We start from the raw sequence: 16,556 nt of genomic DNA, 5'->3' as shown, positions 1-16,556 counted from the left end.
ATTTAATGAGTCATTTGAACAGAAGAATGAGTGTAAAGTAAGCATATTTTGACTTACTGTATGATACAACTTTTTACTAATTATATATGTTGAAAAACTAAATGGGCTCTCTTGTGATGGTGAGCATTTATTCATTTATGTTTTGTTCATTTACTTATCAATATGTATTAAACATCTATACTGTGTCAAGAACTGTGTTATATATTAAAGAGACAAAGAATAATTAGAAATATTAGTTGCTCTCAAGGAGGTCATAACTTAGTAGGAATGAGGATAGAAGAAAAAGTGATAGAAAAATAATTATAATGGAATGTAAAATGTGGCATAATAATTATTTTCAATAAGCCATAGGAGTGGATAGAATGATCAATTCTGTCCCAAGAATAAGGGACTATCTAGGAAAGGTTCAGTACAATAAAAAAGAATTTTAACTAAGAATAGTTAGCCTTTTTCCATGGGTGAAGTTCTGTGCTGAATGCTTTGCAAAGATTATTTGTTCTAATCATCAAAACCATTAATATTTTATTATGTTTCTCACTTTTCCACTTTTATTTAATTGCTTTACAATAAGTTTAAATCCTTGAGGGCTACAGCGTCAAGAGGATTCTGTGTCCAGTAGCCTTAGCAGGAACATTGCTTTGGAATTTGGTGAGGAGCATGCCATGAACACCAATTACCTTCGCCCCAGATGACTCTGGTTTTCTTTGGTTTGCCACCAAGAGACACTGTGTTGTTCTTTGCTTTGTATACATGCGCACATCTCTTGTCTGGATGAGATTCAGTTTCATCTTGATCATAAACACCTTCCATTTTAAGAAGAGCTATGTGCTCCCTCTGGTTCTGGAGACCCAGCTTATAGCCAGCAAAAATGACCTTGGACACACTTTTTGTTTTAGAAGTCCTGTTCCCAGCAGGTCTTCATAGACTCCAAGATGATGGTAAGAGCTATTATTTTTCTCATTTTACAGCTTAGGAGACTGATACACAGTAAAGCTGTGTAACTTTTCTAGTTTTACCCACATAATAAGTGGTAGAGCAGAGGTATAAACCCAGAAAATTTTATGCCAAAAACTATATTCTTAACTAGTATTTTCAAACTCTTTGTTGCAGCCTTTTGTGAGTCATGGAATCAATTTAGTGTCCCTGTTATTATTTTAAAACTAATAAAATGAAAAACATCTGAGTGCATTATACACAGTAAGAATAAACATTGTCTCATGACAAACTTGTTCTAGCTACATAAGTGTGTGTATGGGTGTTTGCATATATGCACATGCATGCTAGGTCACAATATAAATGTATTTCTCATAGTTGTGCATTAGTTATCTACTGCTGCATAACAAATAACCCCAAGCATTAGTGAATTAAAATAGCAAAATATATTACCTTACAGTCTCTGTGATTCAGAAATTCACACATGGCTAACCTTTGTCTTCTGACTCTGGGTCTCTCACAAGGCTGAACTTACCTCAAGGCTTGACTGAAAGTAGTCACTTCCTTGCTCACTCCATTGTTGGCAGGATCCAGTTACTTCTAGGCTGTTGGACTAAGGTCTTAGTTCTTCACATGTGTTGTCTGGGGGCCTCCTTCAGCTTCTTAGTACATGGGCTTTGCCACAGAGCACCTCACAACACAGCATCTTGCCTCATAAAATAATTGAAAGAATGTCTGCACCAGATAGCAAGATGGAAGTCATAGGCTTTTGTAACCTCATCACAGAAGTAACATCGTATTACTTTTGCACATTTGCTAGAAGCCAGTAACTAGGCCTGGCTCACATTCAGGGAAAGGATTCCACACAGGCATAAATTCCAGGAGGTATATTTATCTCTGGAAGTCATACCAAAGCTGCCTAACAAGAGCAAACTGTAGAGCTTAAGTACTGCCTTCAATACGTCCCTGAGGCTGGCACAACTAAATATAAGAAGCAGGACAAACATAATTCTTGCACTGATAGAAGGCTAGTTGAGAAGAATCACCATTCTCCTAAAACTCTTAAAATTTGGGTCAGTTCCACACTGCTTTGATAAAAATAATTGACATTTCTAACATCTAATAATATATACATCATGTCAGTCACTGTTCTAAATATCTTAGAAATATTTCAGCTCATTTCTTCTTTAAAAGAGCCTCATGAGTTAGGCAGTGTTATTTTCACCTTTTAGATAAAAAAACTAATGCACAAAGGGAGCACAGATTTAGTTAGTGGCAGAACTGGGCCTTGATCTAGTCTCTTAGTCACAATGTATAAGATAAACCCTCAATGAATCTCCTAAAAGCTAAATCCAATGTCTCTTCTCCATCTCAGCTTCTTTGCCATCTCAGCTTCTTTGACTCTTCAGCAATATTTGTTATGTTGACAACTTGAAATTTCTTATTATTTGCATTTCCCTAAGCCTTCAGAACACTACAATGTGATGACTATATATTGACGATTCCTTCCACTGATATTAGATTATGGTGTGTATGAAGTTTGTCTCCTCTATTAGATTTTCAACTGTTTACAGGAATAGATCAGTTATATTTACCTGTGGAATTGATAGAGTGAATGCATGATAATAATTGATAGACCAAATTTAGGAACATTCAATTATACTGAACATAGAATTATTCTCTCACTGTGGGTATTCATTCATCAATCAATATCCAGCAGCTATTCTGTGTCAGGCACTGTTCAAAAGGCTGACTAAACAACAGAGAATAGACTGAAAAACTCTTAGCATTTGTAAACCTTACAGTCTACTCACATGAGTTTAAAAGAAATGAATACAAGAAATGTATTCAGATTAGCTTACCTAAATGTATGTTTGAACATTAGGAAGCCATAAATACATAAATCATCAAATATATGATTGCCAGTATAATTAGAACAGAAATTTGTTGTCTTCATTTACATTTTTAATTGCTTTTTAAATTTTTTTATTATTTAATTTATTGTGTTAACATGGATTCAAGTGTCCCACTCAGTATAACATTCCCCCTACTACGCGCCCCACACTACACACTCTATGTCCCCCTTTCCCAAACTCCCTTGCTCCTTCCCTCTGGGATTTGCTGTCCTGTTTTCTGTATCTATGTGTTATGTATATATAATCTCATTAATCCCTTCACCTTCATTGATCCCATCCCCTCATCCTTCCTCCCTCTTACAGATGTCCCTCTGCTTCCCATTACCTCCCCTCTGCCTCTATTTCATTTCTCAGTTCACCTTGTTCAGTAAATTCCACATATAAGTGAGATCCTATAATAATATTCTTTCTCTGCCTGGTTTACTTCACTTAGCATAATAATCTCCAGGACCATCCATGTTGTTGCAAAAAGTAAGATTTCCTTCTTTCTCACAACCCAGTAGTATTCCATTGTGTATATGTACCACAGCTTTTTAATCCACTCGTCCACTGATGGACACTTGGGCTGATTCCAGATCTTGGCTATTGTAAAACAATGCTACAATAAATATGGGGGTGCATATCTTCTTTTGAATGAGTGTTTTAGTATTCGTAGGATATATTTCTAAAAGTGGGATAGCTGCGTCAAAAGGCAGTTCCATTTCTAATTTTTTCAGGAAATGCCCCACTGATTTCCATAGTCACTGCGCAAGTCTGCATTCCCACCAGCAGTGCAGAAGGGTTCCTTTTTCTCCACACCCTTGCCAGCACTTGTGTGTTGATTTGTTAATGAGCGCGGTTCTGACAGGTGTTAGGTGATATCTCATTGTAGTTTTAATTTGCATTTCTCTAATGATTAGTGACATTGAACATTTTTTCATATGCCTATTGGTCAACTATATGTCCTCTTTAGAGAAGTGTATATTTAATTCCTTTGTCCACTTTTTAATTGGATTATTTAACTTCCTATTGTTGAGTTTTAGAAGTTTTTTTATAAATTTTGGTTATTAACCCCTTATCACACCGTGTTGGTAAATATGTTCACCCATTGTGTGGGTTGTCTCTTTATTTTGTTAATGATGTCTTTTGCTGTGCAAAAGTTTTTAGTTTGATATAGTCCATGTGTTTATTCTGTCCTTTATTTTACTTGCCCGTGGAGATAAATCAGCACAAATATTGCAACGAGAGGCATCAGATAATTTGCTGCTTATGTTTTCTTCCAAGACATTTATGGTTTTGCAATTTACATTTAAGTCATTTATCCATTTTGAGTTTATTTTTGTGAATGGTGTAAGCTGGTGGTCTAGTTTTATTTTTTTGCATGTATTTGTCCAATTTTCCCAACATTTATTAAAGAAACTGTCTTTACTCCATTGTATGTTTTTAACTCCTTTATCAAATATCAATTGACCATAAAGGTATGGGTTGATTTCTGGGTTCTCTGTTGTGTTCCATTGATCTGTATACCTGTTCTAATGCCAGTACCAAGCTGTTTTGATTACAATGGCCTTGTAGTATAACTTGATATCAGGAATGTGAAATCTCCCATTTTATTCTTCATTTTCAAAACTGCTGAGGATATTTGTTTTTTTTCCCCCATAATAATATTTGGAATATTCTTTTTAATTTTTTAAATTTTTTTTAAAAATTAATTTTAATGGGGTGACATTGATAAATCATGGTACATATGTTCAGAGAAAACATCTCTAGGTTATTTTGACATTTGATTATGCTGCATTCCCATCACCCAAAGTCCAATTGTCTTCTGTCACCTTATAACTGGTTTTCTTTGTACCCTTTCCTAGCCCAACTCCCCCCCACACTGTAACCCTCACACTCTTGTCCATGTTTCTGAGTCTTATTTTTATGTCCCATCTATGTATGGAATCATATAGTTCATAGTTTTTTCTGATTTACTTATTTTGCTCAGTATAATGTTATCAAGGTCCATCCATGTTGCTGTAAATGATCCGATGTAATCATTTCTTATGGATGAGTAGTATTGCATAATATATATATCAAAGCTTTTTAATACACTTGTCCATTGATGGACACTTGGGCTGTTTCCAGATCTTCACTATTGTGAACAATGCTGCCATAAACATGGGGTTGCATTTCTTCTTTTGAAACAGTGTTATTGTGTTCTTGGGGTATATTCCTAAAAGTGGTATAACTGGATTGAAAGGCAGTTTGATTTTTAATATTTTGAGGAATCTCCATACTGTTTTCCACAGTGGCTGCACCAGTCTGCATTCCCACCAGCAGTGCAGAAGGGTTCCCTTTTCTCCACATCTTCGCCAGCACTTATTCTGTGATGTTTTGTTGATGAGTGCCATTCTGACTGGTGTGAGATGATATCTCATTGTGGTTTTAATTTTCATTTTTCTAATGGTTAGTGATGTTGAGCATTTTTTCATATGCTTATGGGCCATCTGTATGTCCTCTTTGGAGAAGTGTCTATTCATTTCTATCGCCCATTTTTTTATTGGATTGTTTGTCTTCCTGGTATTGAGTTTTACAAGTTCTTTATAAATTTTGTTTATTAACCCCTTATCAGACGTCTTGTCAAATATGTTCTCCCATTGTGTAGTTTGCCTTTTTATTCTGTTCTTATTGTTTTCAGCTGAGCAAAACCTTTTTAGTTTGATATAGTCCCATTTGTTTAACCTGTCTTTTATTTCACTTGCCCATGGAGATAAATCAGCAAATATATTGCTGCGAGAGATGTTGGAGAGCTTACTGCCTATGTTTTCTTCTAAGATGCTGATGGTTTCACGGCTTACATTTAAGTCTTTTATCCATTTTGAGTTTATTTTTGTGAATGATATAAGTTGGTGGTCTAGTTTCAGTTTTTTGAAGGTAGCTGTCCAATTTTCCCAACACCATTTGTTGAAGAGGCTGTCTTTACTCCATTGTATGCCCTTACCTCCTTTGTCAAATATCAGTTGTCCATAGAGCTGGGGGTTTATTTCTGGGTTCTCTATTCTGTTCCACTAATCTATATGCCTGACTTATGCCAGTACTAGGCTGTTTTGAGTACAATGGCCTTGTAGTATAACTGGATATCTGGAAATGTGATACCTCCCACTTTATTCTTCCTTTTCAAGGTTGCTGAGGCTATTCATGTTCTCTTTTGGTTCCATATAAATTTTGGAATATGTGTTCTATATCTTTGAAGTAAGTCATTGGTATTTTAATTGGTATTGCATTGAATTTATAGATTGCTTTGGGTAATACAGACATTTTAATGATGTTTATTCTTTTCAACCATGAGCACGGTATATGCTTCCACTCATTTGTATCTTCCCTGATTTCTTTTATCAATGTTTTATAATTTTCCAAGTACAAGTCTTTTTTTTTTTTTTTCAAGTGCAAGTCTTTAATCTCCCTGGTTAAATTTATTCCTAGGTACTTTATTTTTTTGGTTGCAATGGTAAAGGGGATTGCTTCCTTAAATTCTCTTTCTGACAGTTCATTGTTAGTGTATACAAATGCCTCTGATTTCTGAGTATTAATTTTATATCCTTCCACCTTGCTGAATTCATTTATCAGGTCCAGTAGTTTATTGACTGAGACTTTAGGGTTTTCTATATACAATATCATATCATCTGCAAATAATGATAGTTTTACTTCTTCTTTTCCAATTTGGATGCCTTTAATTTCTTTTTCTTGTCTGATTGCTGTGGCTAGGACTTCCAGGACTATGTTGAGTAAGAGTGGTGAAGGGGCACCCCTGCCTTGTTCCTGATCTTAAAGAGATTGTTTTTAATTATTGCCCATTGAGTATGATGTTGGCTATGGGTTTGTCATAGATGGCTTTTATCATGTTAGGTATGTTCCCTGTATTTCCACTTTGTTGAGAGTTTTGATCATGAATGGGTGCTGGATTTTATCAAATGCTTTTTCTGCATCTATTGAAATTATCATGTGTTTTTTCTCCTTTCTTTTGTTTATGTGATGAATCACATTGATTGATTTGTGAATATTGTACCAGCCTAGCTTCCCCAGAATAAATCCCACTTGATCATGGTGTATGATTTTTTTTTCCATATATTGCTAGATCTGGTTTGCTAATATTTTGTTGAGGATTTTAACATCTAAATTCATCAGAAATATTGGCCTATAATTTTCTTTCTTTGTGTTGTCTTTGCCTGGTTTTGGAATCAGAATTATACTAACCTCATAAAAGGATCTTGGAAGTCTTCCTCCCTCTTGAATTATTTGAAATAGCTTGAGAAGAATAGGAGTTATTTCTTTTTGAATATTTGGGTCACTTGTGAAGCCATCAGGGCCAGGACTTTTCTTTGTTAGGAGTTTCCTGATAACTGTTTCAATCTCATTTGTTGTAATTGGTCTGTTTAGGTTTTCTGATTCTTCCATATTAATTTTTGGAAGATTTATGTTTCAAGGAATTTGTCCATTTCATCTAGGTTGTTTAGTTTTTTGTGTACAGTTTTTCATAGTATTTTCTTAAAATATTTTGTATTTCTGTTGTGTCAGTTGTTATTTCTCCACTCTCATTTCTTCTAATTTTATTTATTTGAGTCCTCTCTCTTTTTTCCTTGGTGAGATCTTGTTTACATTTTCAAAGAACCAGCTCCTGGTTTTATTGATCCTCTGTATTGTTTCTTTAGACTCTATGTCATTTATTTCTGCTCTGATCTTTATTATTTTTTTCTTCTACTACCTCTGTGCTTTACTTGCTGTTCTTTTTCTAGTTCTTTTAGATGCAGGGTCAAGTTGTTTATTTGAGCTTTTTCTAGTTTCTTAAGGTATGCCTGTAATGTTATGAACTTTCCTCTCAGGGATGCTTTTGCTGTGTCCCATAAATTTTTTTTTCTTTTTTTTCTTTCATTTTTCTGAAGCTGGAAACAGGGAGAGACAGTCAGACAGACTCCCGCATGTGCCCGACCGGGATCCACCCGGCACACCCACCAGGGGCGATGCTCTGCCCACCAGGGGGCGATGCTCTGCCCTTCCTGGGCGTCACCATGTTGCGACCAGAGCCACTCTAGCACCTGTGGCAGAGGCCACAGAGCCATCCCCAGCGCCCGGGCCATCTTTGCTCCAATGGAGCCTTGGCTGCGGGAGGGGAAGAGAGAGACAGACAGGAAAGCGCGGCGGAGGGGTGGAGAAGCAAATGGGCGCTTCTCCTGTGTGCCCTGGCCGGGAATCGAACCTGGGTCCTCTGCACGCTAGACCGACGCTCTTCCGCTGAGCCAACCAGCCAGGGCCCTGTCCCATAAATTTTGAGTTGATGTATGCTCATTATCATTCGTTTCTAGGAATTTTTAAATTTCTTCTTTGATCTCACTGTTAACCATTCATTATTTAATAACATGCTACTTAGTTTCCAAATGTTTGAGTATTTTTCAGTTTTTCTGTTGTGGTTGATTTCTAGTTTCATGCCATTGTGATCAGAGAAAGTGCTTAATATGATTTCAATCTTCTTAAATTTGTTGAGACTGCTTTTGTGCCCTAACATGTGGTCTATCCTAGAGAATATACCATGAGCACTTGAAAAGAAGGTATATTCTGCTGCTTTAGAGTGAAAGGTTCTGAAGATATTTATTAAATTTAGTTGATCTAGTATGTCCTTTAAGTCTGCTGTTTCTTTGTTAATTTTCTTTCTTGAGGATCTATCTCGTGATGTTAGTGGAGCATTGAAATCTCGTACTATTATAGTATTGCTGTTGATCTTGCCCTTTAAATCCATCAAAGTCTGATTTATATATTTAGGTGTTCCTATATTTATTGCGTAGATATTTATAACGGTTATATCTTCCTGTTGGATTGCTCCCTTTATCATTACGTAGTGACTTTTATCTCTTATAGCCTTTGTTTTAAAGCCCATTTTGTCTAATATAAGTATTGCTACCTCAGCTTTATTTTTCATTTCCATTTGCGTGAAATATTTTTTTCCATCCTTTTATCTTCAATCTGTGCATCTTTTGTTTTAAGGTGTGTCTCTTGTAGATAGCATATATATGGGTCCTGTTTTCTTATCCATGCAGCTACCCTATGTCTTTTGATTGGATCATTTAATCCATTTACATTTAAGGTTATTATTGATATGTAGTTGATTATTACCATTTTATTCTTTAAAACTGTATTCCTCTTTTGCTATATTCTTTTTCTGCTTTGATATGTTTACAACAGGCTCCTTAGCATTTCTTACAGCATTGGTTTAGTTGTAGTGAATTCCTTGAGTTGTTTTTTTTTGTCTGGAAAGCTTTTTATTTCTTCTTCAATTTTAAATGATAGCCTTGCTGGATAAAATAGTCTTAGTTGTAGGCTCTTATTCTGCATTACTTTGAATATTTCTTGCCATTCCCTACTGGCCTCAAGTGTTTCTGTTGAGAAGTTGGAAGTAATCCTTATGGGGGCTCCTTTGTGGGTGATAATCTTTTTTTCTCTAGCAGCTTTTAATATTTTCTCTTTATCACTTAGCTTTGGTATTTTAATTATGTGTCTTGGTATAGATTTCTTTTGGTTTCTCTTTAATAAAGTTCTCTGTGCTTCTTGAACTTGTGAGATGTTTTTCTGCCTTAATTGAGGAAAGTTTTTAGCTATAATATGTTTGAACAAAGTCTCTATCTCTTGTTTTTTCTCTTGTTCTTCAGGAACCCCTAATATGTGGATATTTTTTCTCTTTATGTTGTCACAGAGCTCTCTTAGAGTTTCCTCAGACTTTTTGAGTCTCTTTTCTTTTTTCTGTTCTGCTTCTGTGCCATCATTTTTCTAGTCCTCTAACTTGCTGATTTTATTCTCAGCTTCATCCATCCTGCTTTTAATTCTTTCCATTGTATTCTTCATTTCTGATTGATTCTTTTTTATTATTTCAATGTCCTTTTTTATATTTGCTATCTTTTTATTTAGGTGTTCATTATGACCATTTATTGTTCTAATATCTTTGAGCATCCTAACAATCGTTATTTTAAACTCTGTGATCAGGTAATTTGGTTATATATGACTCATTCAGGTCCTTTTTGGGGGATTTCTCTTGATTCATCTGTGTTGCATTTCTCTGCCTTCTTATTTTGTCTGTGTAAGAGAAGGTTTTGGCCAGTGGAGTCCACTGGGTGTGGCCTCTGTGTTCCCAAGGTGTGGTTTGTCTGCAGGCCTGCCACTCCCTATTTTGAAATATTTTTGTTCTATATCTTTGTAGAATGCCATTGGTATTTCAATGGAGTTGCATTAAATTTATAAATTGCTTTGGGTAGTATAGATATCTTAATAATGTTTATTCTTCCTAACCATGAACATGATATATGCTTCCATTTGTTTGTATGTTCCTTGATTTCTTTTTTCAATGTCTTATAATTTTCTGAGTAAAAGTATTTTACCTCTTTGGTTAAATTTATTCATAGGTACTTTATTATTTTGTTGTTACAATAGTGAAGGGGATTGTTTCCTTAATTCTTTATTTGACAATTTATTGTTGGTGTATAAAAGTGCCACTGATTTCTCAATATTAATTTTATATCCTGCCACCTTGCCAAATTCATTTATCAGGTCTAGTAGTTTTTTGACTGAGACTTCATAGTTTTCTAAATGTAATATCATGTCATCAGCAAATAATGCTAGCTTTACTTATTCTTTCCCAATTTGGATGCCTTTTATTTCTTCTTTTTATCTGAATGCTGTGGCTAGGACTTCCAGAACCATGTGGAATAAGAGTGCTGAAAGAGGACACCCCTGTCTTGTTCCTGATCTTAAGGGAATGCTTTTAATTTTTGCCCATTGAGTATGAAATTGGCTGTGGGTTTGTCATAGAATTATGTTGAAGAATATTCCCTCTATTCCCACTTTGCTGAGAATTTTGATCATAAATGCATGCTGGGTTTTAGCAAATGCTTTTTCTGCATCTATTGATATAATCATGTGATTTTTAACCTTCCTTTTGTTTATGTGATGAACACATTTATTGACTTGCAAATGTTGTACCAGCCTTTCCTCTCTGGAATAAATCCCAATTAATCATGATGTATGATCTTTTTGATGTATTGTTGGATCGGTTTGCTAATATTTTGTTGGGACTTTTAGCATCTATGTTCATCAGGGATATTGGCTTATAGTTTTCTTTCTTTGTAGTGTCTTTACTTGATTTTGGAATGAGGACTATCCTTGCCTCATTAAAGGAGCTTGAAAGTCTTGACTCTTATTGAATTTTTTGAAATACTTAAAAGTGATTTGTGTTAGTTCTTTTTTGAATGTTTGGTAAAATTTGACTGTGAAGCCATTTGGTCTAGTACTTTTGTTTGTTACGAGTTTTTTGGATACCTATTTCAATTTCATTTGTTATAATCGGACTGTTTAGGTTTTCTGATTCTTCCAGATTGAATTTCAAAAGATTGTGTGTTTCTAGAAATTTATCCATTTCATATAGGCGTTCAATTTTTTGGCATATAAATCTTCACAGGTTTTTTTTTGTTTTTGTTTTTTTTTTTACAATCCTTTATATTTCTGTGGTGTCAGCTGTTACTACTCCACTTTCATTTCTAATTTTATTTACTTGAGTCCTCTCTCTTTTTTTCTTGATGAGTCTGCTTAAAGGTTCATCAATCCTGTTTTCCTTTTCAAAGAACCAGATCTTGGTTATATTGATCTTTTGTATTGCATTTTTAGCCTCTATGTTGTTTATTTCTGCTCTGATCTTTATTATTTATAATTTCTTTATTATTTCTGTTGGAGGATATACCCATTGATTTTAGTGGGGTATTAAAATTCCCTACTATTATAGTATTGCTGTTGATATCACCCTTTATGTCCATCATAATCTGCTTTATATATTTAGGTGCTCCTATATTAGGTGCATAAATATTTATAATGGTTATACCACCTGTTGGATTTCTCCCTTTATTATTATGTAGTGGCCTTCTTTATCCTTTACTATATAGCCTTTGTTTTAAAGGTTATTTTGTCAGATATAAGCATTGCTACCGCAGTTTTCTTTACATTTTCATTTTCATGGAATACTTTTTTCCATCCCTACACTTTCAGTCTATGTGTATCCTTTGTTTTGAGGTAAGTCTGTTGTAGACAGCACATGTATGAGCCCTGTTTCCTTATCTATGCAGCTACTCCATGTCTTTTGATTGGAGCATTTAATCCATTTACATTTAACCTTATTATTGATATGTACTTATTTATTGCCATTTTAATCTTTAAATCTGCAACCCTCTTTCTCTCCATTTCTTTTTTCTTTTGCTTTTTTTAAACAACAGATTCCTTAATATTTCTTGCAGTATTGCTTTGGTTGTAATGAAATCCTTGAGTCATTTTTGTCTGGGAAGATTTTTATTTCTCCTTTAATTTTAAATGGTAGACTTGCTGGATATAGTAGTCTTGGTGGTAGGTTCTCATTTTGCATCTTATTTTAAATATTTCTTGCCAATCCTTTCTGGCCTCAAGTGTTTCTGTTGAGAAGTCTAATGTCATCCTTATGGGGGTTCCTCTGTAGGTAATTAACTGCTTTTCTTTTGCAGCTTTTAGTATTCTTAATTTTGGCATATTAATTATTATGTGTCTTGGTGTAGCCTCCTTGAGTTCCTCTTTAATGAGACTCTCTGTGTTTCTGGAAATTGTGTGACTTTTTCCTTCATCAATTTAGGGAATTTTTCAGCTATGATTTCTTCAAACAGGTTCTCTATTTCTTGTTTGTTCTCTTCTTCAAGAACCACTATGATGTGGATGTTGTTTCTCTTCATGTTGTCACAGAGCTCTCTTAGGGTTTCCTTAGTCTTTTTGAGCCTCTTTTCATTTTGCTGCTCTGCTTCTGTGCTTTTGTTTATTTTCTCCTCTGAATCTCTGATTTAATCCTCTGCTTCATCCAGCCTGCTGTTGAGTCCTTCTAATGCCATCTTCATTTCTCATATTTTGTCATTTTTAACTAGTTCTTTTTTATAATTTCAGTGTCCTTTTTGATGTTGTTATCTTTTTATTTAGGTGCTCATTATGTCCATCCATTGTTGCTCTAAGAGCCTTGAGCATTCTAAAAATCATTATTTTAAACTCTGAGTCTGGTCATTTGATTTCTTCCATTTCATTTAGTTGTTTTTTTGTTTGTTTGTTTGGTATTTCTCCTGTTGATTCATTTGGGTCATATTTTGCTGCCTGCCCATTTTGTCTGTGTATTAGGTAATGCTGTCTGACTTTGAAATTCATTGTGGTGTCTTATGAGAAAGATGGGCTAGGTAATACTGATCTTCAGGCCATGTGATTTCCTTGTTTTAGGAATGCCTCTTGGGGGTACTATTTTCTGTTGTATGTGAGTATTGAATGCAATTGGTCTTTTCATGGGTGCAGTTATTCCTTTAGGTTGGCTGGTTCTAAGGGTCAACCTTGATTATGTGTCTGTTATGTTGGGAGTATTTATTCTCCATAGTTTCTGGTGCCAGCTGGGCTCCTCTTTTGAGCATGCTGCTTGTGTAGTTAGCTGAGTCTAGGGTTGGTGCTGTCTGCCACTCACTACTGGTTGTGTTGGTTCTAAGTGTTCTTGGGTTTGTGTTGGCCATTGTCTGTAACCAGCTGTGGGCTACCTGTCTGGAGCTATTGCTATGTTTACTGTTTATGCTTGCATTTTCTGTGCCTGGGTAGTGTGGGAGGGGTCAACCTGTTTGTAAGAATCAGCTTCCTCCTGCTTAGAGATGACAGCAACTCTGTAAAAACCCTAGGCTCCATAAGATTTGGCTTCACTTTTAAGCTTCTCTACCTCCTCTTGCAGCTGCCTCATCTTCCCAGAAAGTCTTCTGTAAAAAGAAGGTAGTGTAGGCTCAGACTGGCATCACCCAACTAACCCCTCTACAGGTTGTAAGCTTGGTGGGTTAGGGGAGCTGAGGTTGGAAATATAATATTAGTGAGACCCCCTACTTCAGGGTTTTCTTGGTCAGAAGCTCGGTACAGAGAAAGTGGCCCTTACTCCAGAGCCTAATCACTCATCCACTGCTAAATACTCAAATTTTATTTCTCCCCAGTAAGATGAGCAGCAGGTTCAGATTGTGTGGTGCTGATACTCCCCTCTGCAGAAATTCTTACAGCTGGTGAGATCCTGATCTCAGGGAGGAAGACTGTGAGAGTCCTCTACTAGGGCTGACTGCACCCCCCACAGAAAGTGGCTAAGCCCCTTGACCAGATCCAACAATAAGTTTGCAGTGACTCACATTTTAAATGTCTGTGCTCCAAGCCTCTCTTCTTTCCCCTATGGAATCTTGCAGAGTGGGGCAGGATATCCTCTCCAGAGCCAGAAGCTGTGAAGCTCCACCCTATCCAATGCAGATGAGATGCTGTGCCAGTGCTGACCACAGGGAGCAGAACTCAACTCAGCTGGGCCAGGTGTGAGGATCCATTCTTTAGGATACCCTACTAGCAAGGGTTTTTAGGTCCTAAACCAATGGTCTCTGCAGCTGGCCACTGGATGTGCCAGCCCTATGCCTCCCTGGCAAGAACCTGGCACAGATCAGTGGGAGACACTGCTTGTGACTGTCCCTCAGCAACCTTCTTGGATCTACAAGCAATCCAGAGTTTGTGGCTGCATCTGCTGGGCCCAGGTGTACATGGAAATATCAAGCTGCACACCTAGATTGGCTTTTACACACACTGGGCCTGGGACAAGATCTGCTTAAAAGGCCCAGGTTCCCTAAACCCACCTCCTATAGGCCTCTGTCTGCTGGCTGCTTGTTGAGCTCAACCACTGATAAAACCTCTGCTAGAATCTAAAACCTATGGCAATTCAGGGATTAGAAGGGGTGGTAGGTGTGGCTCTGACCCTCAGCCCCAGGTGTCCATCTGTTCAGACTTTTTCAGACCTCAATTGTGTTTGGCCCCAGAAGTCCAGTGCGTGTGGCACTTGAGACCCAGAGAAGTGATCTTCCCACAATCCAGAAAGTTTCTACTAAGTCTCCCATGAGGTAGAAGCACCAGTCATAGACCTGGGAGTGTGCAGGGGGAGTGTTCTGAACTCAATGCCTGAAAACTGAGTCACTGTTGCTCCCCCAGTTTCCTGGCTTCTCAGAATGACTCAGTCTCCATGATGGGGAAGGAGAGACTCCTGAGGTCAGAGAAGTTGCTTTTCCCCAGGCTGACGCAGCTCAGAGGTGACTGCTCTGCCCAAGAAAGATGGTGACTGCAGTACTGGAGAATAACTCAGCATAGGGTTTTTGGTGGACATCCCCCATGGTGTCTCTCCTTGGGCCTCAAACATTACACTCTCCACATGTGATTCTAGTCCTCTTTGTCTTCCCTCCACTGGAGCCCTGGGTAAGTGGCTGTGAACAAGATTTTCTGTGCAGCCCTTTAAGATGGAGCCTGTGTCTCAAAAAGCTCTTTTTCTCTTCTCTTTCTCACAGACAGAAACCCCAGTTCTTTTCACCCCAAATGTTGTGTTGGTGCCTCTTCTAGGCTATGGGGATCCTGGCCTGGAGCTGAGGAACTTCCCCTCTCAGGGTAACCCTCTCTGCAGTGAGAGTCCCTCTGCACCTTCAGCCACCACTCGCTCCTGGGAGCGGGGCAGCCTTTTTCGCATCTCCGCTCTTCCTACCAGTCTCAGTGTGGTTTCTTTTGTGATCCTTGGTTATAGACTCCTCTTTGTTTAGTCCAAAGTTGGTTTTTTAAGATGATTGTTCTTAAATTAATTGGTAATCCAATTTGGTTCTGGGAGCTAGCAGTTGAAACATCTACATTCTCCCTCCCCATCTTAGAATCTCCTTTATTTACTTTTAAATTCATGAAATTCTTTCCCAGTTAGGTTCCTTGCTTCCATGAATGTTCAAAACTATTCTAGATGTTGATATCAGATACCTAAAGAAGAGTGAAAGAGCTCTCATTTTTATTCTTGGCTACAATGCTTGTATCACCTAGCTTTATAAAGAATAAAAGATAGAGTGTAATGTAGTGTTTTTCTTTACAAAGGGATTCAAGCTTGTTTTTTTTATTGAGTCTGTCACTTTCTCAGGTTTTCTCACTTCCCCCAACACTGTTTTCATATGCAATACTTCACTCTGGACAATCCAGGCTTTCCCCAGCCATCTGTTGCTCCCCACTTCCTATTATTTCATTAATTCTTAAAGATACCCTGTTGCCTCACTCAGCTGCTCTCAGTTTCAATCACCATAACCACCACAGAACATTCTGGAGTTATATTTTTATAATAGTCCTGAAATACATCATATATTAGGATTCAATGTAGTTTACTTATTTTTTATTTATTTTTTATTCAGTGAGAGGAGGGGAGGCAGAGAAAGACTTCTGCATGTGCCCTGTGGGGCAGCTGTGTAGGCTTGCTCTCCTGTGTACTGGCTGCAGCACTTTGCTTGATTAGTGTGTGAGCACATGGCAGAGCCACGTGCACATAGCCTATACAAAGCTATGGGTGCTTCCCTGGGTGGCAAATTTTCCAAGTTGCTCTCCTGCCACCGTGAGTTGCTGTTTTTCTTGCTCCCTCGCCCTTACTGTGAATGGCAGATTTTTCTTTGTCTATTAGCTTTTTCCCTTTCATTGTTTATTTGCTTGCCTGTCTTTGCTAACCTCCAATAAATGGGTATGGCCCGATGCTATCTGGCTCAGCAGTTTCTCTACCATCTGCCCCAATCCAATGTGAACCTGCCTGGCCTTGACCACCAGGCTTACATGCCCAAACTCAGATCCAGCCTGCAAGCCCACTAGCGGGCA

At 37.2% G+C, this 16,556-nt stretch overlaps 1 pseudogene; it reads right to left on the bottom strand.

Annotated features, from left to right (window-relative positions):
* Positions 1 to 572: 572 nt before the first annotated feature.
* Positions 573 to 15,411, bottom strand: LOC136319314 (large ribosomal subunit protein eL33 pseudogene; annotated as a pseudogene).
* Positions 15,412 to 16,556: the final 1,145 nt, after the last annotated feature.

Source organism: Saccopteryx bilineata, chromosome 1 (assembly GCF_036850765.1).
Source record: "Saccopteryx bilineata isolate mSacBil1 chromosome 1, mSacBil1_pri_phased_curated, whole genome shotgun sequence".
Taxonomy (NCBI): Eukaryota; Metazoa; Chordata; class Mammalia; order Chiroptera; family Emballonuridae; genus Saccopteryx; species Saccopteryx bilineata.
Note: the sequence above shows the minus strand (reverse complement) of the source record. Positions and strands in the feature narration are given on the sequence as shown.